The sequence below is a fragment of the Saimiri boliviensis genome, chromosome 4 (genome assembly GCF_048565385.1).
Source record: "Saimiri boliviensis isolate mSaiBol1 chromosome 4, mSaiBol1.pri, whole genome shotgun sequence".
NCBI classification, from domain to species: domain Eukaryota; kingdom Metazoa; phylum Chordata; class Mammalia; order Primates; family Cebidae; genus Saimiri; species Saimiri boliviensis.
The window spans coordinates 28,878,597-28,905,749 of record NC_133452.1 but is presented as its reverse complement, the minus strand read 5'-3'; the positions used below and the strand labels follow the sequence as shown (position 1 = coordinate 28,905,749).

General features: G+C 36.0%; 1 long non-coding RNA gene and 1 pseudogene across 2 annotated transcripts in view; both read right to left on the bottom strand.

The window, feature by feature from the left end:
* Positions 1-3,852, bottom strand: part of LOC141584253 (uncharacterized) — a 54,437-nt gene extending 50,585 nt beyond the window's left edge. For both annotated transcript variants that reach the window (XR_012517169.1, XR_012517170.1), the window contains exon 1: positions 3,624-3,852. This is a non-coding gene — a long non-coding RNA (uncharacterized LOC141584253). The remainder of the gene's footprint in view (positions 1-3,623) is intronic.
* A 21,349-nt stretch (positions 3,853-25,201) lies between these two features.
* On the bottom strand, positions 25,202-25,756 carry LOC120363271 (small ribosomal subunit protein uS13-like; annotated as a pseudogene).
* Between the last annotated feature and the right edge of the window lie 1,397 nt (positions 25,757-27,153).

Genomic DNA, 27,153 nt, shown 5'->3' with positions numbered 1-27,153 from the left:
CTGAATGGTTTGCATTTAGTTTTATACGTGGCCTGATTATTTGCATAAAGTACAGCAAGAATAATTATTTCTACATAGGACTTTTGGATTGGCTTTGATGGAATTCTGTTCTACAAGGACTCTCAGATAAGACCTTTTAGAGCCAAGACCAACCACGGATCTTTATCCTTAAATACGTGTGTGTTAAGTGATCTTCTCTTAAATTCTCAAAATAAATGTGGAACTTCTAGACCTGTTAGAAAGTGACATTCTTTACTGACCACAGGTCAGGAACCCTGTACAGGGACTGTGTAGATAAAGGTGTGAGGCCAGTCTTCCATGGGGCTTTTATCAGCTCTGTAAGTCAAGCTTGATTCCTTAAAGGTAAGCATACCCTTCCAGTCAAAGCCTTGGCAACCATTTTTTCCAACTGTGTCCTGTTGCAAAAGAAAAATAAATTTTTTATTGTACTAGTGCAAACAGCTATAATGCCATAAGTTAAGAGTACTCACAGATAGGTTCTAAATTCTGGAGGAATCAGGCAGAGCGAAACAAACATGCTCCACATTTTGATCAGGGGATTATATACCTTACTTAATAATTAAAGGTCATAAATAGTTCAAAATAAGTTTCCTTGACTCTGAAAACAAAACAAGGATCAGCAATATTCTGAGCAAAGGTTAAAATGATTGCTTCAGTTTTCTGAGATCAGTTCATTCAGTTAACTCGTGTTTTACTTGATATTCATGATCATTTCAGCTCTTTATGAATCCTACACATTTTCCTTTATTCCAATGTTACAATCTCTAAAGTTGTCAGAAACTTGATTGTCTTCAAGACAATCAGAAATTGTACTTGCGACCACCTGTCAGTGTCCTATAACTCATTATAGAACATCTTTTCAAACCATCTTTTGAAAAGGATTACAACACTACAACAACTGTCTGTGAATAGCAAAATATCCGCAATAGTTAGAAACACGATTGACAAAGAAGTTTGGTTATCTCAGTGGTTTACAATAACTTAAACACAAAAACCTTAATTATTATTGATAGCATATACTCAGACATTAGAAGTTTAGAAATCTCATATAATTTTGGAACAAATATTAGCATTATTCATCAAGATATAACCTAAAGAAGATTGAGCATCATTTTGGCAATTCCATGTTAAATAATCCAGTTTACCTCCCTTTTCTGAACATTTCAGGGGCCCTCTAAAGTATTAAAACAGCCAGGTGCCAGGAAAGACAATTTTGAAACTGAAATTTTATTTTGGGAAAACTGTTAAATGTTTGAAGTTTAAAACACTTGAAATTATAAAATAGAATTCCAGATTATGGTTAGTTATTTATTTTGCCAAAATGATGACTCAAAAATTTAAAGAAGCAAAAACGTCTTACAACTCTTTGCCAATTATGCCAAAGAGCAGATTACCACCTAGGAAAACCTCATTATGTTTTTATTTCAATGCTCAATTTACAGAAAAACTATATAATACCCATTTTAAAACTTAGTCAATATGTTCACACAGAGAACCTTTCCTGCAAGATTAATTTCCACACTTCTTCTACTACCTTAGAAACTTCAGCTTTTTTTTCATAATTTAAATAAAAATAATACTGTAACCCTAAGGCAAAGATTCATATTTCTGTCCTTTCTTATGACCTTTTACTAAAAAACACGTTTTACTCTTCTTACACACCTTGCATGTAAATCTATTTTCATTAGTTTCAATTACGTTATAATGGTAACTCTTCACAAGTGTTAGCTTTAAGGTAAATCTGGTAAGTTGCTTTAATTGTGTGGTAACGGGAAACAATGGTTTGCCTAGTTAAGGGTGCCTTTAGCTTCGTATGTCTCCAGACCTTACCAACTGTGAAGCAGGCAAGACAGACAGTTCTCAAAACCCATAAAGCAGTTTGTAACTGAGGGAATGTGTTCTCTTTCGGAGTCCACAAGGGGGCGTAGTTTCTAGGGCAAGAACTTCCCAGCGCCATATTTTCTCCCCCTCCCATCCATCTTCATCGGGGAAATTTAATGGTTTATATTTAAATTTCCCGGTGCAGGAAGAAACTAAGAGTCAATTACTCCATTGCTTAAAGGAACTCCTTTCATTGGCCAGAGGAGCTTGGGGAGATGGTAATTTCTCCCAGGATAAATTCCCCTGCCCTGCTCCTTCACCCAGGCCAGATTTCCAGCTCCCTAGAATCCCCTCGCACATAGTGGGAGCTCTCTTTGCCCTCCTGGATTTCCCCTCTGGGGTCCGCTTCCACCCAGTGTGGAAGCTGCTTTTCCTGTCCTAACCTCCACCTCTCTCTCTCAATTCTCTGCCACTCAGTGTGGAAGCTGTCTTTGCCCTCCTGGATTCCATCTTTCTGGATTCTGTCACTCTGAGAGTGGCTTTCCTTCTCTGGTTTTCACCCTCTAGGAACCCTTCTCATTCAGTGTGAATCACAGCGGCTTTTCTTTCTCTCACTCAGTGTGAGAGTTAGTTTTTTTCTCTCTCTCCTCCTTTTTCTCTCTCTGCTTTAAATACATCACTTTTTACAAATATTTTTGAGTCCGGCATTTACTTTTATGAGCCAAATGTGCTGTAGTCTCCTCTCTCATTCTTGAGAGGGCAATAGACCAAGAACCTGGAGAAATGTCTTCTCAGGGGAACTGAGGGCACCCCCTGAACCCCAATATAACATAACCTCAAAACACTTAGCAAATTTGCATCTGACCTGCATTTTCCCAGTAGTTTTTTTAGGGCTATTTTTATTTCTGAAAGATTAAAGTCCTGTGGACTGAAAGGTACCACAGCTTTTAACTTCCCTTAAAAAAAAGCTTGATCCAAACACTTGTCTTTCTTTGGGCCACATTATTAGAGCCCTTTTTACAGACATCACACATAGTACATACACAGACACGCAGAAGAAAACTCAGTCTCTGAGTGGGGCCCTATAAGAGACAGGGCTAGGAAAACATGCAGATACCGAATCTGAGAAGGCGAGTTCCCTCAGGCGAGATTGCCAAACAAAGCCGTACCAAGCAGTTACTGGCCATGCCCCCAGCATGTAAAGCAAGATGGACGCTTGCAACCAAACCATACAGTCACCAGATTGACCAAAGTCCAAGACTAGCCCCACAAATCCTTTTTCACAACTAAAACTTTTACAGAGTGTACAAACAGTGATAGCTGGGGGGTCTGGTTCACTAAAAACGTCTTGTAAAAGGAAAAAATAAAAGTTAACTGCTCATCGGGTAGAAAAGGGGAAGGGAAAAAAAAAGTTTAAAAATGCCTTGGGAAGAATCTCTTATTCTTCTGCAAGTGGTTCCTCTACCAGGGGAAAATCTTAATTACTATCCGATAAAGCTAAACTCTGGCCGAGAAAGGGGAACATGCGGTGGCTTGTGATTGGGAGTCAGCCAGCCTGCTGTGTGTCCGAACCTTGGGCCAAACATCCCAGGCCTAACAGGCAGGGAGCTGCCGCTCAGCAGGGGGTCCCGAAAACTGAAGGAAAAGGCCATAATGAAGCCCCGGAGCCAGGGGGGGCAGGCGGGCGCTCGGTGTGGGCATGGTTTTCCCCACCCCTCAGAAGTTCAAGGATAAAAAGGCTTAAGCAACAGTGACAGGTTTTGAGCTCCCATTTTACTCACTGTTTCTGGAGTTCCCATTTTGTCTGGAGCCAAAATGTCACAAGACTTTCCTTAGTTGAGCTAAAGACTTGAGTTCCTGTCCGTCCATGGCCACGAATATGTAGGCTCACAGACGCTTTAAAGGGTGAGCAAAGCAGGGTTTTACTGGGTAAAAAGTGCATAAAAGGGGGAAACAGGGATCCTCCCCCAGGCCAGAGTCCGCTGCTGCAGGATTCCTCAGGGGCCTTTGGGATCCCAGGTTCCACACAGGAAAGGAGGGGTCAGGCTCCTCCCTCCTAAAAAGGGTGTGAACTTCCTCAGTGGGCAGGCTGGCGGGGTTTCTCAGAAGTCCCCCTCCCACCTGGCTGTCTCAAAATCAGAGGGAGGAGTGACGTGGGCAGAAAAAAAATAGAAAGTGAAATATAAAAAAGCATTTCCTAATTTCTGAATGTTAATAAAGTTTGTAAAGTGAAGATTTCAGGTGTTAAATTTGACTTAAAGATTAATTTAATTTTATATTTAAATGTTCTTAGAAATACCTAATAATTTGTCATAGAAAATTTTCTTATACATTATTTGGTTACTTTTAATAGTTCTAGGTATTCCAGCTCTATCAGGAATTTACGCTTAAAATGCTTACTCTGACTTCCACCATGAAATCAGCATTATTTTCACTTTAGTCTTCCCTGGAATGATTATTTCATAAAGTGAATCATTTTACACCATTCAATTTGACTGATCTCTATGGCTGTTTTTCTTGTTGTTGTTTGTGTTGTTTACTGACGAAGCTTTACTTTATTTCCACTCCTTTAAGTCCTGAGTGTATCTAGAACTTGCAACTTGATAGATAGTTTCCATTCACACAAAAACACCCTCTGTACAATGTAAAAGCTCAACTCTGTTTGTAGAGAGATCTTGCAGGCTTACTCACGAAGAGTTGTAGATCCTTCTCTAGTATTGTCTTCAGTCAAAATCCATGTCTAAGAATTTTTTACTTCTGAGTTACCAAGAAATTTAAGTTTGGGGATATTGAAGTCATTATATTAAACACACAATTCTGCAAATATTGTAAACTCTAATTTTAAACACACAATTCCTGTGGAAAAATGATTAATAAGAACAGAGTTACTTAACTGACATATGAAATATTTCAGTATAAATGAAAATAGAATATAAAAGTACCTAGTCTTTTAAAATTCATTTTAACCCATTTTTTGTCTATTCAGTGAGTTTATTAAAAGAATCCGAGGGTAAAGAAAAAAATTAACTGTATTATTTTGTGGCGGTGCAATCAGAGGCACACCTTAATTATTTATGAAGACCCATTTCCTTTTAGTGAATTCTGATCCTCTATCCTGAAACTTCTCTAAAACTCTAGTTAATGACCACTTACTTTCATTGATTATATTGATATAGTTGTGATATATACATGAAATAGGTGAACTTTGGCTTTGCCACTGGGATAATTCTACTCATTTCAGACAAGATTTTAATACCATTATTTTACATTAATATTTTACATTGAAGATTTTATCTGCTGAGAGAGATTATACTATAAGTGAAAGAATAATCTTTATTAAGAGCACTTTTGAGGTTTGGACTTCATCTTGTGACAGCTTCCCCCCTTGAAATTATATAGTTTTCTTGTCTGAAATTCTGCCTAAAATTAGTAACCACTAAGATAAAGCAGAATTAACTTTTTGAGCTTCGGATAAATGATTCACTGTAATTTCCAAATCCTAAGAATTGAAAAAGTATGCTTCAGTTCTTGATGGCACTTAAGGACACAATCTTGCCTTTTTTATTAATCTCAATACCTGACTAGTCATAAGGATTTCCTGGATCTAATGTATGTATTAATTATGGTAATAACTATATCAATTCTTTCTATAGGAGTTCAAGAGCCTTGCACATGAAGCCCTTTTCATTCTAGGAGGTTGCTCACTCTCTGTTTTCTTGTGAGATGTAAGATCTGTATTACAAATTTTAGTGGTTGACAAGAATTCAGTGTATGTAGTGTCACAATAAAATGGCATGAAATAAAAGTTAAAGAACCTTGTTTTCTTCTATCATTATTTTTCTATGTACCTTAAACAAAATTCTCTAGACTTTTTCCAGCTCCAAGATATCTTATTTTCTTGTTGTTGTGGCTAGTGGATGGTCTTCTATGTTTCTACCTGAGTCTTCTATGGGGCAAGCTGGTTACTATGCAGATGTTGTTCTACTTCAGTTTTGAGACACACAAAATTACTTGAAGAAAGTAGACCTTGCTGGAAAAAATACAGTATTTATTAATTCATGGGTTTCCAGAGTTTATGCTACTCATTACCTATTTCTCCCAGAAATATTTTCCACATTTAGAAGGAAGAAACCTAATTTTTCCTTAACATTTGCAAATTCATAGGTGTGACAGTCTCCCTGACAACAGGAGGATTAAGAAAGAAACAAGCAGAAGGTTATTAATATGTGTAGTTCCCATCACACAGGAGAAAAGTAACTGTCTCTAGAAAGTAAGTCTCAGAAAGCAGTTGTTTAGGATCTTTGTTTAAACATTTTACAAAAAGCAATACATTTGATAGCAGAGAAGAGAAAGATGAGAACAGTTTTAGGCTCCAAAGACAGAAAAATTATGGGAGGGTGGTAAAGTTTGCTTCATTATTCCTCTAGCCTGGTTGGTGCCATTTCTGAGCTGATAAAATCCCTCCACCATCTCCAGTAAAAACAAAAGTTACAACCTGCCTTTAGAGGAGAAAGGGGATAGGATAGAGAGAGGTTTTGTTTTCTTTCTTTGCTTATTGCTTCTTAATTGCCTTTAGCTAAAAAAGATCTACCTTAAAGAGGCACAATTGAGTAAAATATTTTTGTTTCCTTTACTTCTAAATGTATTTTCTTTTATCAAGTTTACACAATTATAATCATCATTTTTTTAAAATTTCAATTCTAAAAGCCACATTTCATCATATACCTACTGATAAAAAAGAAGTTTTATGTTTTACCATTTAGAATAGGTAAAAAGCTTGGCCGGGTGTGCCCCAGCCTGCCTACGTTACAGGTCATACGCACATGTGGCAGTTCTCAAGTTCTTGTCCTACATCCAAGAAGAATGAGGATACATGGTCAATTGAGGAGAGAGAAGAATTTTATTAAGTAACAAAAGACTTCTCAGCACAGAGGGAACAAGAGGGTGATCGATCACCCAGAGTCAGGTGATTTCTCTCCCAGTGTGGCTGAGTCCAGGGCTTTTACGGTCTCATAAGGAGTGTGTGCTGACTGATTTGTGAGTGTGCAAAAAAGTTTAAAAGAAAGGCACCACTCAAAGGTGAACATGACAGTGTAAAAAACCAGTTAGGGAAGGGTAAGTATATGTAAACTAGGTGAAGAGTGAGAATTAATTAGAAGAAATCATGCTAAATGGGAAGAAAGGTTCTCAATCAGGTCCATGGATTTGACCTGTGGATTGGCTTTCAGTCTTTAAACCATCTTTGGCTTGGAGGGGGAGTTTCACTAGGGAGTGACCCCTATCTACCTAGGCATTTGTATGCCTCCTGCTTCTATCAACTTCATTAACTCACCTCATCAAATTTGACATTAAATAATACAGTTTATTTCTCAATCTATAATGTCCCACTATCTTTTGTCATTTTAAAAATATACTTTTATTAACATAAGTATATGTGAATAGATATTAATTTCAGAAAATCAGCTCTCAGAACATAAAATAAACTGGAATTCAATCTCAAATACATTATAGATGTACCAAAATATTTCAGTAGTATATCCCAAATAAGTAATATCTTTAACAAAGGGTTTTTTTAAATAACTGATAAAAGTTTACATTTAAAATAATTATCTAAATGTTTCACATTGTTTTCTATTACAATAACTTTTAAGTCATTCTAAGGTAGACATTAGTGTTACAGTGAAAACACACAAACAAAATATAATATTTATCAGAAATAAGAGAAGGTTTTAAAATCTCAGGATAAAATATTCTTTTTATGTACTTTTTTTGTGCACTGACAAAACATATAAATAAGTCACAAAGTTGAAAAGAATACCATTTTTGTCTTAACACAATCCTGTAAAGATAATGTCAAGAGATATAACTCATGTAAACAAAAATGTTAATTGCACTGAATTGTTTTTGTTTAATGGCAGAGCATTTTAAATCCAACTTTGCAGTTGGTAATTGTTTTTATGTGATGTCAACTGACTTAAATTAACATCTGAATTACATAGTATATACCCAAAAATGAAATGTGAATGGGCTTTTTAAGGTGAAATGTTTTGTACAAAATTCAAAACAGTAAAAGCAGTGGAAAAGTTAAATTTCAATGTCTTTTTTTTAAAGATTAAGCTTTTATTTTTAATTATTAGAGAATTGTTATAAAGTTATTACAATTACTTCGTTAAAGAGAATATTTTGCTTAGCAGTTTATAAAAATGTGTAGATGTAGAAGGTTAACTTGCCAGCAATTGGAAAAATATGTATTTTAATAATATATAATTTCTAATTATGAAAAAATTGCATTAAATTACTACATTGTATTATGCAATATTAGCAGGTATAGTATGTAAAAAATAATAAGTATAATAAGCAATCTACTTCTGACCTTATGTCTCATCAGAGATTGAGGATTCTCTAGGGAAAACTCATCAGATCAGTTAGTTACATGAGTGTTCTGGATATTAATGAGCATTTACAGGCCATTTAAAGTATAACCAATATTAGAGAAAATAATAAGGAAAGGGGAATAATGTTTTTCTATATTATAGAAGTAAATTAGAGCTGGGTGTGGTGGCTAACACATGTGTCCAGCACTTTAGGAGTCTGAGGTAGGAGGATCTCTTGAGGCCAGGAATTTGACCAGCCTGGGAAAGACAGAGAACCCCTTGCAATCTCAACTGTTAATGCTTAGGAAGCTGAGCTTGGAGAATCCGTTGAGCTGAGAAGTTTGAGTCTGCAGTGAGTTATGATTGTGCCACTGCACTCCATCCTGGGTAACAGAGAGATACTGTGTCTCAAAAACAAAGGTAAATACTATTTAACGTTAAATTTATTCATCTTTTCCTCCACTGCTAGAATACATGCAGCACTTTAGCTTAACTATTGGTATTTTTCCATCAAAAACAGAAATCAAAGTACATTAATATTATTATAGTAATATTGTAATAAATGTATGTACATAATATTTTGTCTCCAAGGAAATTAGAGTATTTTTTAAACTACACTCTTGCTTTAAAACAGAAAACACAAAAAGTACAAAACAATAACTTTTAAGGAGGAATTAAAAAATTCCTGCATTCAACGTCTGTCTGAAGTGAAAACATTTCAGTTTACAAAATAATCCACGTATGTTATTATGTCCCTGCATATTCCACTTTCATTACTTCTAGCTCCCAACATTTCTGGATTTGTTAATTGTGATACATTGGTGCTTCAGGCACACATTGTATTTTTCAGTTAAAAAATTCAATGTTAATTATTATTTTTTTTTTTTGCCAACACAATGATGATTATTTTTCTTGAAACTACTAACTTGAGATAAAGGTAAATGAGTGTTGAATAAAATTGAGAAAGAGGGACAAAGAATCTTTTTCTTCTCCTGAGTCCAGTCAGGCTTCTTACTTCATGGAGAGTGAACAAGTATCTGCAGGATATAATTCACTAAGTGACAGGAAAAATATTAACTGCTACTTCTAGCCTACATACAGTGAGGGGATGTAATTTGAATGGCATTTTCCATAGAAATGCTAGTAGAATTTTCAGATGAGTAAAATACGTGGGTGGCAATATCATGGCTGGAGTTTGGGTAATTGAGAAAACACAGAGAATTATTAAAAACCTTTCTTTGGATTAAAAGAAAATACAGCTAAGTCTGAAAGAAAGAAAGAAGATTCGTCTCAATTATGTGAGTAGAATACAAAGAAAATCTTAGTTCTCTTAAAACTTCTTAATATAATACTGCATGCAAATTATTTATTTTGATACAAGTAAATATAAATTTGTACAAATTTATGCAAATTATTTGAATAGATTTTTCAATAGTAGACATTGAAACAAATGCATATAAGCAATGTGTGGGTGTCTCTTTAGCACACATGTCTGTGACAAGTAGCTACTATGGCCCTTTGCCAAATGTTATGATTTTCTAAATTATGCAATGCAGATGAGGAAACCTCCAGGGAGTGCTGAGCAGCCACACCTTCAGATTTGGGTCATCTTTTGTTTTGTTTTTTCCTGAACTACCAGGACTAGAAGAACGAACTCCATTTCACCATCCAACTCATTGATCAGCGATTAAGATATAGGTTGAGTCGGCTCTGTTGGTCTGTAGCCAACTACCCTGACAACTAAACCATGAGAGTTGAAGAAACGCAGCAGTGTTATTAATGTTTATTATGGTTTTCACTGCAATATATAATAGTTACATCTGCTTAAAATAGCAGGGGGACATATTAGCCATCTTTAATAGGATTAACAGTGCTGCCAATAGGAAGTGGATTAACTAGATCTGAAGGAGAAATATTAACAATCACTTGTAACTGTTGTCAGCAAAGATGCTTGGGAAATCTAAAGGAGCAAAACATCATTTCCATGCAAAAGAAACAAAAAAACAAGTCTACTTGTTGCTTTTGTTCTGTTTTACTTTGAAATGGAGTCTTGCTCTGTCACACAGCCTGGAGTGCAATGGTGTGATCTTTCACACCGCAACGTTCACCTCCCGGGTTCAAGTGATTCTCCTACCTCAGCCTCCCAAGTAGCTGGAAGTACAGGCTCATTCCACTACGCCTGGTCAGGTTTTTTTTTTTTCTTTTCTTTTTTTTTTTTTTTGTAATTTTAGTAGAGACAGCATTTCACCATATTGGTCAGGCTGGTCTTGAACTCCTGACCTCAGATGATCCACCCCCCTTGGCCTCCCAAAGTGCTGGGATTACAGGTATGAGCCACTGCACCTGGCCAAGCCTACTTGTCTTTTAGAGTGCAGGGAATAACCTATATCAAACCTTTTTTTTTTTCTCTTGACAGAGTCTCACTTTGTCTGCCAGGTTGCAGGGCAATGGCACAATCATGCTACCACAGCCTGGATCTCCCAGGCTCTATTGACCCTCCCACTCAGCTGGGACTACAGACATGTATCACTGTGCCTGACTGATTTTTAAAAAAATCTGTTACAGAGATGGGGTTTCCCTATGTTTCTCAAGCTGGTTTGGAACTCCTGGAGAGCAAAAAACTATAGATAAGTTATTACATCCATTCTTCTTCATTTACTCTAAGCCTGAGCTTTTACATACTTTGAAATCTAAGTCAACTTCCTTTAATGTACTTTAGAAAGAGGGAGTTAATAGTATATGTGCCCTTCAGTCACCTATATTGTTACAGGATCCATAGGGTGTCATTTTTCCAGCTGGAAACCTCTGCGGCTGGTGGTGCCTTTACCTGAGGCTGTTCAGGACTGCTGGGCTTGTTCTACCCTCTTGGCTTGGCAGGCTGTGCTTAGGAGCACTACCAGCCAGAGTCCCATGCCTGCCAAGGGCAAACCAGGCACAGAGCAGGGAGGGGTGTGTGAGTGAACACAGGGCCTGGCCACAGTGCTCAGCCAAGTGTGCCGGCTGAAATGGGAAAGACAGCTCCACGCAAGAGCACAGGAGCTGGCTGTGCAAGGATACCACAAGTGGCTTCCACTGCAGGCACCAGGGACTGTGATGTCACCTGGAAGCTTGGAGATGACAGGAAACACAGAGCCTCAAAGAAGGTGTCACAGCTCTGGCTTGAGGATCTCCTATGTTTGGGATCCCTGAAGGGCCACAGCTCTTCTCTCCTTCTCATCACCCATAACAAGGTGTGTAGAAGTGGTGATAGAGGGGCATGTTTCTGCCCTGTTTGTGTTACACCTCTTTCATTCCTGCTATTTGGCAGGTCCCAAGTTCTTGTCCCACATTCAAGAAGAATGAGGTATGTGGACAACTGGAGGGTGAGCACGGTTGAGAGGAGCTTCATTGAGTGAAAGAACAGCTCTCAGGAGACGCAAAGTGGGTAGCTCCTTTCCTCATGCAGCTCATCCTGACAAGTGTTCAGCTCTCAGCAGAGAAGAGACCCACAGTAACTCTCTCTGTTCCACAGGAAGGTTGTCCTGACATCTGTCCATTTGTCAGTGGAAAGGAGACCTGCAATGGATAACTCCTTTCCGCAGGCAGGTTGTCCCAAGGAATGGCCAGCTCTCAGTGGAGAGGAGACCAGCAATGGGTACCTCCTTTCTCCGGGCAAGTCATCCTGTTTGTGTGAGTCTGGCTATGTCAGAGGTTTTTATCGGCTCAGAAGGGAGAACGTGCATGCTGATTGGTCCACGAGTGGCCATGGGTGGGCCCAGAAAAAGCATCATAAGTTCTCACTCCCGCTGTGGACTCCACTGGAAACTGACAGCCCAGGTTCCAGGCCTCAGGCCATCCCTGACTTGAAGGTGAGGCTTTGCCAGGCACCTGCTCCTTCTCACCCAAGAGTCTGTCTGCCTTCTGTCCATCACCAGGTTGTCCATGTTGCCCAGACTATTCATTTTGAGGGGCTCGTGCAGGCTTCTGCCAAGCTGCCATCAGCCCCCACTCAGTCTTCCTCCTCTGCTCGGTGTCCAAAATCTGGAGGGGGCAGAAGTGGCAGGGGGCTGGCTTGTCAGTGCTATACTGAGTGCTCACACACCCAGCCAGGTAATGACAGGCATGAGTTTAGCCTTAACTTTGCTCCAAAATCAGAGCAGTTTCTTGGAGTGGGGAGATGCCAAGCAGCAGGAGCAGGCACTTCTGAGGCTGCAGGGATCGGAGGTTTCTTGGGCCACCAAGAAAGCAGAGCTGCCTGGGTCTGTGGCCATGGCTGGGCAGATGCAGCTGGGCCTGGGAGTGTGAAGCTCCTGCCCCACCAACTTGAAAGGTGGCGGGGCTCCTGCCTGTTCCCAGCCCCCCTGGACTCCCTGGAGCCCTGGCTACCCCTTCCCTGCTGCAGGCCATGTCTTTGCAGCAGCTGCTCCAGGTAGGCCACTGCTGCCATCAATATTGCAATTCCTATTATCTCTCAGCTTTGTTCACGGGAAGGATATATAATCACTTTTATCTCTGTGTTATTTAGTCTACAATAATAGCATGGCATAATTCAAAGTGTGCTTTGCTGGTCTAAGTCCTGATTTCTTCCAATATTTTCTGTAAGGGGTGCAAAGATAAATTTATGCATTATATTTGCTTGGCTGAGAAGCAACATTAGCATCTAACACAATAGTAACAATAACAGCAACCACTCATACACAAGCAGACATAAACATGCACACATGTTCACTTAGACACACACACCCTCTGAGAACACTGACAAAAAAAAAAAAAAAAAAAAAAGCAAAACAACACAAAAACTGCCCAAAGCAATGAAATCTGAATCTATAAAGTGGAAAATAAATTTGGTCTAATTTAGTGAAAATCTCAAAATCAGCACTGTTGTCCTGGTCGGAGGAGAGAGCATTATATCATTACGCACAGCTGAGCTATTCATGGATGACCTCTCATGATTCACATTCCGTTCTTGGTCCTATTGTGGACCCGTTGGAAAGCCACACATACCTGGATGATTACTCCATAACTTAGAGCAATAGAAGAATTAAAATTCAAGCTTATCTTTATTTTCAGGCCATGTAATTTATATATATTAATTATAGAATGCAGTGCTATAAAAGCAAGGAAAAATGTTCTTTCCATCATAGAGGAGACAATAAAGGACTCTACCTAAGAGACAGAAAAATTAGAAATTGAATGGCCTCTATGGTGAGTGAGAAGAACATGTCATAGGGAAAATGATGAATCAACACCATGAGATATGAGTTGGGTGGCAGCGTTCATAAATATCAAGAAAGCGGGAGTAAGTTTAGAGGTATGGAGTAGTAACACCAGCAGTGAGACATGATGTTGCAAACACAGATTGTGACCTCCTACAAAAATATGTTTTCTCTTTTAAATATTATCATTGGTATTATAGAAAAATAAACATTAGCCATAGCTTTCAAATAATTTAGTCAGGGAGTTCGGTATATTTTTGCAAATGGCTCAATGTGAACATGTAACTACATTTTTCTTGCTCTTTAGAAATGACCAATCATTAAGAATAAGCTTACATTTTTAAATTACTATCCCTTCATTTGTTCACTTTCTTTAAATTCTCATTTCAAAAGAAATAGGGCAACAATTTACTGAGCTGGAGTTAAATTCCATAACCGATGACCTCAAAGGAATTTGTCTTATTACACAAAATTGCTTTGGGTAAAATGGTGCAAAGGTCTCATTCATTTCAGTGAGCTCTTGCTTATTAAAAATAATATGCATTTATAACACGAACTAGCTCCTTTTTAACAAGGGGATGCTTTTATCTTTAAAATTTCAAGAAATCATAACATGTATTCACAAATTACATTCACTATTCTTAAACAATCCTAGGTTTTATATTACTTTAAATTCAAATGTTACTGTGAATATTATTTATAAAATTTTATTCCACATATAATAAAGAGGTTTGATAAATTAATGAAAAATTACACCACAGAGTTTCAGAAACAAATTTTTCTGATCAGTGTCAAACCAAGGGTTGGGGGCAGGACCGAGAGAATAGTTTTACTCTCTTTGTAAAATAAGGGAGTGTGTTTTAGGAAGAAAATTTAAAACAGTAATAAAAACTGACTAAAACTGGTCTGCATGATATTAACCTCATGCACTGACAATTCTAAATATTATCAGTGATAAAACATCACTCTCTGAAAATCTTTTGTTGCTCTGTGAATACATTTGCTATGATGACTGCATACACGCACGCACACACACACACACATAAATTTATATTATATATGTGTATATATATATAATCAATATATATAAAGTTCAAGAAGAAAAGAAGAAATGGAAGGTAGTAAATACTCAAAGAAGTAATGACTGAGAATTTCTCAAGAAGAAACCTATTAATCTTCAAATTGCAAAAACTATAGCATACTAAATAGAAAAGATTGTGCAAGGGTTGACAGATACAGACAACACAGTGAAATGTAGGAATATCAAAGGCAAAAAGAAATTCCTAAATTTCTAGAGAGATCAAAACAAAATACCTTCAATGGGAAATATGATTTAAAAATCAGAATTCTCAATTGCAACAGTAACACAAGAAAGCATAGACTTACCAATTTTTTATTGCATGAAGTAAATTATTAATTTTATATCCAGAAATAATAGCATTTAAATGTAAAATAAAAATATGTTTCGTTATGATACCACATATGGAAAATTTTACTAAAAGGTCTGAATGTTCGACTCTATTAAATAGAGCAAAAAAGCAATGAGAGCTACATATAATTATGCAATAAATAATACATAAACCATATTGATAATGTTATTTTGCTAACATTTATTATTATGTACAAATAACAAGTGGAACACTTTCACGTATTATCTATTTAAACCTCACAACAACCCTGTGAGATCAGTATCATTATCATCCTGAATCCACAGACACCCAATTTCAAAATGAAATTTCAGATTACATGAATATAGATTGGAATAGACAAGGATGAATAAGAATGAACTGTTGTTTGAAATTTTGTGAAAGTAAGCATTTGGTCATAAAATATGCTTATTGTTCAGTTTTAAAAACCAATAAGAATATTAGGCATAAGTATAGATCACAATATTTTTTAAAAAGTACAGAATAACTTTTAAATCAACAGGAAAAAATTTGATCTCCCAATGGAAATTAGGAAAGGAGAATTTTAAGAAAAAAATGAAAGACCTAATAGTTTTAAGTTAGAAGAACTGTCTTAATATCAAGCTCATTTCAATTATTTTAGATGGGTTAGCCTCACAAGATGAAAGACAGATATGTGCAAATTGGCAGCTCCTCCCTGCAAAAACTCAGTAATGTATTTTCTATATGGCATGCTTAAAAATAATGAGGCAGAAATATTGAAAATAAAATAATGAAAAAAGTTATACCATGTATGTATTAACTGGCAAGTACTAGAATAGAAAAATAACATGAGATAAAATCAATGTAAAGACTATCAATACAAATTTAATTTGCATACTGCAAATATAAAAGTAGATGTATTCTTATTATAACAATGACATTATAAGAAAAGCAATACAGACTTGAAATAGACAAAGACAAGAAGTAAAGGAATAAATAGATAAATCAACAATTGAAGTTATAAATTTTAATATGTAATTTTAAAAACTGGTAGATTAAATTTACAGACATAAAATATGAGTTGTGAATAAAGTGATTAACAATCTTGATATGATATATACAACTTTATATATCACAGAATACACGTTCTTTTTAAGTATATGTTTAATATTTACCTCCTAAAACACATCATATTTTAGCTTCCAAGAGAATCATCAATAAATTCCAAAGAATCAATTTTATGTTTTATAACCACATATGGGAACTCAGAAATTAATACTCCAACTGCTAATAAAGATCCTACGTAAAAACTACAAAACATAACACGGAATACATGAGAAGTAGGTAAAAGAGGGCTTTAGCCCGTGGAAAAGAGCTGTGAGAGTCAGACTCCATTTTTGGACAATGGCAAATTATGAGCAGAATACCAGTTTCTAGGAAATGGGCTTGTGTTTAGGGCAAAATCTTTGTCCTGGGTGAAGGAAATACAAGAAATTATTTTTTAAAAAAATCATGTCAGGGAATCTATGCATACGATAAACCTTGGACACTGGTTCCCACATAAGAAAATGGGTTCTAGGGATCACAGCCACATGGTAATCTCAGTAGTCCAAACCCTTCTCTGCAGGCTCTGCATCCTGGGTCTCATTAGCCACAAAATCACTTGTGGAGACTTGCTAGAGAGCAGGAGTCAACAGGTATCAGATTTCACAGAGTGAAAATGTGTCCTTCTCTGAATTGATCTGGGAATCAGAGTATGCCTCATAGTGCAAAACCCTCAGTAGACTCACATGTGACCAGTGAGGAAAAGCAAAGGCCAAGGCTACATCAACGATGCAGTGTTTATCCAGCAGTCACAAAAGGTAGATTTACACAAGTAAGAAGAAAGAATCAGTGCTTTCTGAAGCATATTTACTCTTCTTCATAATTATTAGCAAAGAGAAAAAAAGGAGAACATTAAATTCAACGAACATTTTTATCTGTTATTAATTTGCCCTACAATTTTGCTGTGCTTTCAAGTTTCATGGCAATCAGTGAAATGACTCCTCCTTGATTTACTGCAGGCCAAAGGTGCAGCAGTCCTGCAGCATATGTGCAGAGAGGCTCTTGTTCTTAGATCTCCAAGGCAAAAGTACCTTTTTCACTTTTCAGTCAGTGGCTCCAGCATTAAAGGACAAAGGAAATAAGGATTTCCAATAAGAGTATCTTACATGGTAAGGCACCTGGCAAGATAAAGTGTAGTATTCACTGAATATTTATTAAAGAAATGAGATCCTTTTTTTCTAGAGAGGTAATGAGTAAAGACGTAATAACTGTACCAATTATTACAGCCACATAACTCCTAAATTAGCAGTTTAAGACAACAGTTTTATTTTGCTCACAATTTTCAGGGTCAGGGTTTTTGAAGCAGTTCAGCTCAGTAGTTCTCACTTGAATTCTTTCATGGAGTTTCAGTCTGATGTTGATTATGATCAAATTATCCAAAGGGTGATTTGGTTGTTTATCCTGTCAGGCCTATTCTCAGGGTTGGCAGCTGATGCTGGTTATTGGCCAGGCATGTTGGCCAGTGTGGCTTCTCCAAGGCGGTAGTACCAGAACAGTAAGAATTGTTACATGGTGGTGGCATCACCAAATGTCCCAGAGAACCAGGAGAATGTATCACCCTTTATAACCTACTCTCAGAAGTCACATAGTGTCACTTCCATCATCATTTATTGGTCAAAGCAGTCACAAGTCCACCAGATTCAAAGAGGAAAACAAACAAATAAAAGACCCACCTCTTAATGGTAGATGTGTAGATATTTTATTTGTAAACATGTTTTAAAACTTTCAACATGACTAACACCTTATTTGGCAATAAAGATTATCCTAAATGAAATGTCTACAGACTTAGTTCTAAAAATGAAATATAGAGATGTTAAACAAGCAAATATTCCACTGGTTTTTTTTTTGTTGTTGTTGTTGTTTGTTTGTTTTTTGAGACAGAGTTTCACTCTTGTTACCCAGGCTGGAGTGTAATGGCGTGATCTTGGCTCACCGCAACCTCCGCCTCCTGGGTTCAGGCAATTCTCCTGCCTCAGCCTCCTGAGTAGCTGGGATTACAGGCACTCACCACCATGCCCAGCTAATTTTTTATATTTTTAGTAGAGACGGGGTTTCACCATGTTGACCAGGATGGTCTCGATCTCTTGACCTCGTGATCCACCCGCCTCGGCCTCCCAAAATGCTGGGATTACAGGAGTGAGCCACCGCGCCCGGTCAAATATTCCACTATTAACATGAAAATGTCTAATAGCCAAAGATCACATTTGCTTTAAATTTATACTTTTTGCCACATTATAAAATAGGCATGAGATCAAGAGAAACTTTTTATTTGATTCAGAGAACACCAGAAAAAATGTGTATACTAAAATTTCATGTTTTCCTTCTTAAAATATGAAGTTTAAACATGTATAGAAAATTAATCACATAATTACCTGCTCTGTAGACCGAGTTTTAAATAATTGTAATTTTTGCTTAAATGGTCAACATTCCCTAGTAGGAAAAAAAATCTAATTAGTCAATGTGTAAAAATCAATTATCGGTATAAAAATATTTTCAATTATAGTAGCAATTGTGGAAAGTTTTTATATCTAAAGGCAATGAAAAACAATGGAAGAAGTACTATATGTTAAATAAAAATTCAATATGTGTTACTTTTTAAATGTGACATTTAGAATGTTATTAGTTAAATAATAGAGGCTAATGTAAAATGTCTGCTATCCCAAAGGAAGTGCCGAAGGATACCTTCCTGCTACCCCATGTGTTGCAAAAGAAGACAGCATGGTCTTAGGCTGTTATTTCCTCTATTCTTAAAAACTAAAAACTAAAAAAAAAAAAAAAATACCTTGGAATTGATTTTAGGTGACAATTTCTATTAGTCATTGTTTATAAACTATATGAGAAAAGAACTTGTTTACAGATTCATATAAATTCATGTATTTGCTGTACAATTTCTTCTATTTATTAAATGCTTTATGAACACCCAGAGCTTTCTTTTCATTCATAATTGATAAAATTTGTTAGTTAGAGACAGATTATGTCTGAAGTTATTACTGGCATTTCATAAAGCTCTATATGAGCCTTCACATTTCTTTAAAAAAAATCTATACTTCTTTATGCAAGGTCAGTCTTTAGAGGAAAACAGTAACGATTCAGAGTTATTATTTCTCTCTTGTTACTCTAAAGACTCCAGGTCGTTTTTGAAAATGAATGGAGTCATAAACCCTATCTTTGTTCTCACTTTTTAGCTTTTCTTCCTCAATATCTAACACGCCTTGCAGTGAAAATGCTACTTCTGTAAACAGAATATGGAATTCATTTGTGAGTAGTGTTTTTGTTCTGTGTAGTACTAGTGATAAAAACATTTGGTTTGAAGCCAAAAGATACTATTTTGGGCTTAGTATAATTTTCCAGCTGTTGTTGAGGAAAGCATGTTATACTTCCCCACCCATTACACTCACATACTCATCTATACATTTATATTTTGCTGCTTTTTCAAATCAGTGATGCAGCTGCCACAATATGCCTCCTCCTTCCAGCAGGTGGTAGATTATTCTCTGCATAAAATGACATCATTCCCTGTCTTGCAGAAAACATGCCCTCTGAGCTGCAGAAAGGGCAGAACCATTATGAAAAACAAAATTTAGATGAATTTATCACATTGTATTTAGTGAAACCATATTATATATTTTAGAGAATTAACAACTGAAGGCAATACAATCCAATTATTAATGGCATTTGTATGGGAGACAGTAAAATATAAACAAAGACTTCAATAATTTAAACAGGAGTAATACTTTGCCTTCTTTAGAATCAACACTAAGGGAAACATAATTAGTTTGTGTGGTCCTACTGCTCTCCTACTTCTTCCCAACAGAAAGACAAACACTTGTATTATACTGAAGATAATTTCTGAGCTTATGAGGCTATATTTAGCTGATGATTTGGTTATATGCTTTACTAAGCAACACCATAGTAACATTTTCATTAGAGTTACAATGGCTCAAAACACTTTTGCTCCCAAACAGAAACCTATTTAGTAGTCAGTAAAAAAGGGCTTTTGGCTTACATTCAATTTTAAAATGAAAAAAGAGTATTTTATATTTGTTTTTGAATGAAGATAGAGTAGAAAATGATGTTAAAAAAAAAACACACACAGAACCAATGGAACTATCCATAGTTTACTTTAAAGATGGGAGTCTGTGAAAAAGCAGGTGATACCATAATATTTACCATTCTTTAATAGGTATTTTAAATTATCTGACATAGAATATCCATCATACTTTACATTATCTTTGAAGAAAATAAAAATATTTACACCAAACTGTACTTTAAAATGTCTGCCTCTTGGTCATCCTGACAGAGTAGCTTTGTAAAGGTGTCTTTAAGTGGGAAAATTGTGCATCTATAAAGAATCTCCATTAATGCATCCATACCCTTTCCCCTTTCTATCCCTTTCCTCAGTCCCGGGAGACGTTGAGAGTCTCACACTTTTTAAAATCTGAAAAGAAACATTTACCATCTAGTCTCTCTGAAGGTTCAACCACCGAACAGGGCCACCTTTGCTAGCCAAGCTTCTTTCTCTCCTGTTTTCCCACTAAATCTGATTTACCATTTTCTGGTCATGTTCTGAGGCTATATTTTTTTACTATGGCCTCAGAATGATACATAAGTTCCTGTAATTCATTGGGAAGTTGGGTTTTCATTCTGATGGCTCCTGTGTATGCATGTTAAGTAAATTTTCCACATGTTTGAAGGGAAAAGGAGCAGGTAGGAGAATAGTCAGTTATGAATTCATCTCACAAAATTTATACAAGGTAAGGTGAACATACAGTAGCTACTTTTGGAGATGTTTAACCTTTTATTTGTACCTATCTGCCTAGGAACAAAAGAAAAAGCAGTTTCCTGCATAACTCAGCTTTCAGCTTAATTATTTTCTTTTGGCATAAGGAATCGGGGATCAGGGTCCTGAATTTTTCTTTTCCATTCACATTCTCTTTAAATGCCATAAGAGAATACAGTAAGGGATCAATAATTCTAATCTCTACTTTGTTCATGTTTATCAGTTCACCTTTTTGTAATGGAAAAATATGCCATGTCACTTATGTGGTTTTTAGAAGAAGCTGGACTTTAAACACATAGAGTAATTATAGCTTGTATATGTTACTTCATAGACAAGAAAGTCTATCTGGGTTAGGAAGAAGCTTAAAGCTTTGAAATGAAAGGGTTAAGTTCAATTCATGCTACTGTTAGGAGAAATTAAATGTCCGTGGCAATAAAAAGTTTGGGAAAGGATCAGCAAGCCCACTAAGCAAAGAAACAAATTCTTTATTGTTAAGGACTACCGATTACCAGAGTGGATTGTGTGGTTTCTGCTAGAAAGCTATTGACTTAGTTATTATATCCTTCCTGGAAGACAATACAAGGAGTCATGAGAAAAGTGTTTCCAATATTGAATACTTTTCTGTTCTAACAAGATGAGCCCAAGAAGGTGGAGATAATAGATGGAAGTTATGACTTAGCACAAAGTGGTCCCCAGTGAATCTCCTAAATGAACACAAGAATGAAGAGGTTATGTGCCACATTTTTAGAAAGTAAAACGTAACATCTCTCTCTGTTATGCCAATAATTAGCATGTGAAGCCAATTTTTATATTGGTGTACAACTCCTAGAAATGTGGAAAGATTAAGCTCAGAATTAAATAACTTTAAGTAGCAGACTGATAACAGATATTGCATGCTCTTGGAAGTGATGTTTATGTTGTATGCAGAAATGTTTAAAAATGTTTTTATATTAAAAAACTTTATTCTAGTACCTAATTTAACATAGTCATACAAAAGTAAGAATCATAAGAACCTTCTATGAGTCTACCAATCAGATATAACCCTTATTATCCCAGTAGCATGTATCCTTCCAGTCATTTTTCTCAATATGTGTCATTGAAATCTCAAATTACTGGGATCATAACATTTAATATTTTCCACCAATAATGCAATAAGTAGATAATTTAAACAAACCCCATGCTCATCCCTACTTACATGCAACTCACACACTTCTTTCTTGCTGAACAGCACTTCCATCATTAGCATTTTGGACTGATTTTATACTTTTCAGGTACCTTTAGTTACTAGACTGTTAAAACTGAGAAATTATTATTTGAACTCAATATTGATCCAAAGCTTTGGTACTTGTCTTTCAACATAGGCCAATCAATGACTCCAGTCCCTTAGTGTAGAGAAAGGTCAGTCTTCTACTGAGAGGCTTCTTAATTTTTCCTTTTCTATTTGTTCCTCAGGGTTTGTCACTATTGAGTGATAAAGGTGTCAGGTCCCAAATGTCAGTTCATTGTTGGCTATGTGGATTTAGAACACGTGGTACTTAGCAACTGTTGAACTTAGCTGTGTGCTTCAGGCACAATTCTGAAACAATAGAACAAGTTTTACAAAGCTATACATATAAAAACATAGGCTTAATGCTTTATAAAAATGGGATTTCCTACACAAATTCTTTGTAACTATTTTTAACTGCATTGTTTCTTAACATTGTTCTATATTGAGCATCTTTAATAAAACTTTCATCTTTTCCATGTTACAAGATAACACATACTTCTTTGAACAAGCAAAATGATATACAAATATTCCTTGATTTATAATGAGGTTACATCTAGATAAACTGGTTTTAAGTTGAAAATACTGTTAAGTCAGAAATGCATTTAATGCACCTAACCTATAGAATGTCATAGGTCAGCATAGCCTAACTTAAATGTGCCCAGGACACTTACATTATCCTATAGGTGGGCGAAGTAATCCAACACAGAATCCCTTTTATAATATCTCAAGTAATTTATTGAATACTACACCGGAAGTGAAACACAGAATGCTCATTTTGGTTGTTTACCCGTGCAATCGCTCAGCTGACTGGGGAGCTGTGGCTCACTGCTGCTGCCCAGGATCCTGGGAGTGTACCCTGCAGCTAGCCAGAGAAGAAATCAACACTCAATGTATGCTTTTTACTAAATGTGTATTGCTTTCACATCATAATAAAGTTAAACAATTGTATGTGGAACCATAGTAGGCTAGCAACCATCTGTATTGCAAAATGCATAAAAGCCACACAAGTTATCTTTCTCTATTCTTCTTTCTCATCTCATTGAGATAACCAATGTTAATAGTCTAAAATGCTCACTTTCACTTCTTTTTCCTTGCTCATGAATATATATACAAGCATGTATATTTAAATATATAATATCCACTATTTTCTTTGCTATTAAAGTAGAATTATATGATATACACACATCTTTACAACTTTCTTTTGCCCTGAAAAAGTGACTCCCCATCAGTTGGAAGAGAAAGATTTAACAGCTTTCCAAAACAAACTCTGTAAATACAGATACATATGGGCAAATATAATATTATTTAATTTTGTTTTCATGGTATACCCTTTTTCTTCCTTCTCTTCTCTCTGGCAGGCTGTGCAATAAATAAGTAAATAAATAAATGCCTCAGGTATATAAATCTTTTCTTTTTTTACATAATCTTCCATACATTTTTTCCCTCTTTCACTCACACACACCTGCATGAGCATATAAAATAGAGCAATTGATGACTCTAAACACGCTTTTCTGCATATTACCTTTAAAAAAATCAACAGTGAGCCTTGGTATGATGATTGAAAAGACTCAGTTCAAATATACAGCTCCTCCTCAGATCCTTGGAGCCATACCAAGACGGAACACACGGATGGGGCCAATATAAATCTTTCTCCAAGGTGTCCATTAATCCGCAGATCTCTGAAGAGTAAACAGTCATCAGGACTTGCAATATTGACTCTGGTACAAGGCTTTCCAGATTGTCCCCTAAGCCTCCAGGCTACCAATATCTTGTATTTCTCAAACAACAATTCTCAAACATTTGGTTCAAATCCCTTTATGTTCTCCTTATTCAGGGCCAAAATACTTTTATTTTTGTGGGCAATATCTCTGAATATGGATCATATTAGATATGAAAACTAATATGAAAAACTACATATGAAAACGTTTAAAAATATTTGTTTACATGTAAAAGAGAAATAATAAATGTATTACATGTAAATATTCTACATTTCAAAAAATATTAAAGAGATTAATGCACAATAAGACTATATGCAATACATAGGTGTTGCATGTGGCTATGGAAACTTTTATAAAAATGACAGATGAATAACAAGTCCTTTTTTGTTCATACGCCTCAGGTATGAACACCTACATTAACTTTCTTTTTTTAAAATAAATTTAAAAGTGTGTATTACAATTGCTCCTGGATAGAAAATACTAGTCTTGGCTGTTAGGAAAAGAAAGAAAAATAAAAGAATAATAAAAGAAAAAGTCTTAAAAGATGACTAAGACTCCAAATATTTGATAAACTAGCCATTGTTATAAAAACTTTCTGAAAGAAATATAAAGTTGTCCCATCACAAGCACACACACACTGCATTACAACAGGGCCTTGGATGCAAACTCTTTGTGGCCTCCCCTCAGACATATGTCCATAAATTAGATGGTTCTGGCTCCTTTTTATGTGTTTCACTTAAAAACTTGGCACTTCTTTTTGAAGAGTACCTAACAACTATGGGCCTATCTACTCCCTCATGGGAAGCTTCTTCCTATAGTAAAAAAGGTGATTTGTTTCCTTTGCTTTGACTCATATTAACTCTGACTGTCTACATTAGAGTGAGGGCTGGAGAGAATAAGTAAGTGAGGGAGGGAGTGTTTTTGCGTATGTTTTATGGGGAGATTGCTGGCAAGGAGCTCCTCCTAGAGGTTAGGGAATGCATCTCCCAGTATATGAAGTTAAAATTGTTTTAAACTAAATACAATGTCAAGTATATATATGCTCTGTTAGTATAGATGTATATATAGGAAAACAAATTTTTTTTCTATATATGTAAAAGTTTTGTTTTCAGAAGTTGCGTCTTCAAACCATTTTGGGTCTGTAAGAAAATCACTGCAAATAAAAGTCATCTTGATTAATTGTGCCATTTTGTAAGTAAGAAAACTAATAACAACAATCATTTGAAATCTGTTTATTGGCTATCAGAATTTTTGAAATCTTGGACATACCTCTCCCAAGTGCAATGTTCTACCTTTGCATTTTTAGTGTTCAAAAATTTAAAATTGAAGTTCCTTAACTAGAACGTGTTACAGAGATATTTAATAAATTAAATTTAGATTTACAGAATTATTACAAAAATGGTATAGAGAGTTCCAGTATATCCTGTGTCCAGTTTCCCCTATTAACAACTGAAATTAAAATGGTAACCCTGTTATAGTTATTGAACCAATATTGGTACAATATTATTAACCAAAGTTCATTTTAGATTACTTTTAAGATTCCCTTGGTTTTCCTTTTTTTTTTTTTTTTTGCATATAAACTATTAACAGAAAAGGCCCACATGCTAATTTCTTCTTGGACACACCCACAGTAGGTCCACTGCCAGTGGTCTTGGTGCGTTGGCCTCAGACATGAAGGCGCAGAAGTGCCTTAGAGGGCCTGAATCTTCTTCGGTCATTCCAGATTTTCGTGGACCTATTTTTCCAACCACTGGCCAGGACTTGCCTGTATTTTCCATCCTTTACATACTTCTGTCTGTTCAAGAGCCAGTCTGGGATCTTGTATTGGTGTAGATTCTGTATAATAGTGATCACACGCTCCACCTCATCCTCAGTGAGTTCTCCTGCCCTCTTGGTGATGTCAATCTCTGCTTTCCTCAACCCCATGTGAGCATATCTTCAACCCACACCCTTAATGGCAGCGATGACAAAGGCTATTTTCCGCAGCGCATTGATCTTGGTGTTGAGTGCTCGCAAAATATGCTGGAACTTCTCGGGGATCACTATGGATATGGTAGCAACACAAGTGGAGGCGTGGAGGCTGTTCATGGAAGAGCTCAATTTTCTTTAACATCCTTTTTCTGTTTTAGGATCCCATCCCGAATGCCACATTACAATATGTTGTCCTGTCTCCTATGTCTCTTATGTCTTGTTTGTGATAGTTTCTCAGATGTTCCTTGTTTTTGATGACTTTGACAGCTTTCAGGGTTACTGCTCAGATATTTGGCTATTTGGTAGAATATCCCTTATTAGAGATTTGTCTGAAGTTTCCCTTGTGGTTAGAATGTACTGTAGGTTATAAGCAGCACTACAGAGTTTTATTTGGCCTCAGTGTAGTAATCACATTAGAGTTCCTGGTTCATGGTGAAGTTTCCCAAGAGATGGACTTCAACTAGCATAAACCTAGCAGAAGGTGATCAGGAAGTTCAGATCAGGAAGTGCTTAAGGGTATTTTAGAGCATTCACATGTTCAGGAAGTTTCTAGAACCACATAAATATTGTATTTGTTCCTAGTTCCTAGCTATTTAATATCATGTATGTGGAAGGACAATCATCATGACAGTTAACCCAATACCCTACAAAAATAAAGTGGCTTTAAAGAGAGGATAAACATTCAACCCAATTTGACAGGGACATTTTCAAATTCTAGTCATTGTCCCATGGTCATTTTTTATAGCATCTTCTCTTAACGTAAAAGTGTTGCAGGCTATTAATATATTTCATCATGAATTAATTTCCTACTGTTGCTGTAATGAATTGTCACAAATGCAATGACATAAAACAATTTTGTATTGTACAGTTCTGGAGATCAGAAGTTAAAAGTCAGGTTTAACAGGTGAAATCCTGATCTATGCAGGACATCAGGAGACTCTGTGGAGAACCAATTCCCTTGCCTTTTCCAGCTTCTATGGCTTTGGCACTCATGCAAGATAAGATAATTACAGGTTTAAGGGATTAGGGTGTGGAAATCTTTGGAGTATCATTATTCTGATTACTATACACTGTGGTAAGAAAGAACAAGTAAAAAGTTAAAAAAATCAATTTTGAGCCATGAAGCGTGTGGGTTTGGGTACAAGACTTAACTCTGAGAATACATTTAAATGTATTTACCCTTCTGTGTTTTTTTTTATCATTCATCTGCTGATCAGATATAGAAAGAGAAACTATAATAATGTATGACAAATTTTGGTGATAAACTGCTGTAAAAAGAGAAGGCAAATATCATACATTTATGACGATGTTTGTTTATTAGCTTCCCTCCCATCTCTTAACAGCAATATGGACCTAAGCAAAAGCAGGTGAGTTTATGTGGCACAATCATAAACTTTGTAAAACAGAATTTCTTGAGCGTTTCAAGGTCTCAATATTACTTTATTGGTTTTCTGCCTTACAATTCTGTAATGTCCTAATAAATTAGACAACTTCATAGAGTCGTTGCTTAAAGA